A 1,896-nucleotide genomic window follows, 5' to 3' on the forward strand; every position below is an offset into this window, starting at 1 on the left:
GCTCTCACTGTAGCTTTCATATTTGTGCTAATCATCACTGATGCTTAAAGGGCCTGCTCCTGCACAGAACTCCTAGTTAATCCAGTGGTTGTTTTCTCTGCATACAGAATGCAGGAGAAGGCACTGCCCTTAAGATTGCCTGTTCCTCACTGGAATCCTCATCAGTCAGCCAAATATCACAGGCAAGATTTTCAAAAGCATCTAAGCGCTTTAGCAGCTTAAATGCTATTTCAAAAGTGATTTAGGCAATCAGGAGTTTCAATGAAACTCAATGGAACTTGGTTCCTAAATGCTAAAAATGGGACTCAGCTCCAAATCACTTATGTGCCTTTGAAAATTATATCCCATGTCTTTAGCTGAAGATATGAGTACTTGATAAGTGGTTTTTAAAAACGTAAACAGAAATTGTTTCACCCTTAGGGAGTGAAACAGCGAGTTGCAGGATGAAAACAGTCTTGTTCTAACTTCCTAACTGTATGGTTTTCCATCATGCTTTATGCTTGATGCGTTAGTGCTTGGGCCTGAGAGAAAAGGAGAGTCTTTCATATTTCTAAGAAATCTAGTCCCTCCTGATTCCCAGCCACAGAGGACTAAGCATGTCAGACTGCTTATTTATTTGTAAACTCTCACAGGAATGCTGAGATTAGGCAGGAATGACAATGGTGCAATGTGAGAGACGAGGTGGGTGAGGTAATGTCTTTTATTGGACCATCTTGTTATCAAAGATGTTACCTCACCCACTTTGTCTCTCATAGCCTGGAACCGACATGACTACAACACCATTGCAAACAAAAATGGTGCAATGTACCAAGTGACAGGAGACAGATTTATTTAAACTCATTAATATGCTTGTGGAAAAGTTACCCTAAATTCACATTTACACAAAAGTCATTTTACAGCACCTCTGGGGTCTACAGCAAAAAAATGCTTTGGCCAAAAGAAGTGATCCATTCTCTAGAGCAGGCTGATCAGTCTCACTTGAGACCTCATTCCTTCTCCATTACCACTTCACCTTTCATTCCTTTCTGTTATACATTAATTGAAAACACACAGTATCTTTCTTTCTCAAATACAATTTTGACTGCAAGAGCCAAGAGCTATCTTTGAGGCACCAATCTATATAACCATCTCATTTCAGTCTCCTTCACCTCGCTGACTAATATGAGGTAGGAGTGAGTTGGTCAGTGCCCCAGGCCCACTTTGGCACAGTACTACAGGACAAAGGCTAAGGCTAATGGAACACTATTTTAGATACTATCAATTGTCATACTCTTTGCTTGCCCACATAAAAAGTAATGGATGCTATTAAGTTTTTTAATTCAAGGACAATTACTACAGAAGCGAGGCACAGATCTAACACATTTTTATTAAAATGTTAAAGGACAACTACCTGGATTATATTAATAATCACAAGTGGCTTTCTGTGCATAGTGACTTTTCCTGTCAGCTTTCACTGACGTCTTAACGACTTCAGAAAATGAGAGATCTGCCCAGTATAATTCATTAGTACAGTTTATACACAGCTACATATAGCATTACCTCAACAAAACACTCCACTCCACAACTATCCACCTGCCCAATATATATTTTATGATGTTATTTCTTCCCTCTCTATTCCCTTCCCCCCCCATCCCACCCTAGTGATTAATGTTAAAAGCATCACTATGGCAGATGAAATTCAGTATTGATAAAGTCAAGATGGGAGGAATAATTTGAACTAATCATATACATTACTGGGTTCTCAATTACTTGTAACCACCCAGGAAAAAGACCTGGGCATCCAATGGCCACTGGAGTTAGTGGATACCGACTCTTAGTATGTAACAGAGATATTAACTGCAAGTCAAATACCAGGAATCAGGCCAAGTCAGGAAACCAGGAGACCAGGATCAGGAG

This window comes from Terrapene carolina, unplaced genomic scaffold (assembly GCF_002925995.2).
Source record: "Terrapene carolina triunguis isolate 2854851 unplaced genomic scaffold, T_m_triunguis-2.0 Scaffold22, whole genome shotgun sequence".
NCBI lineage: Eukaryota > Metazoa > Chordata > Testudines > Emydidae > Terrapene > Terrapene triunguis.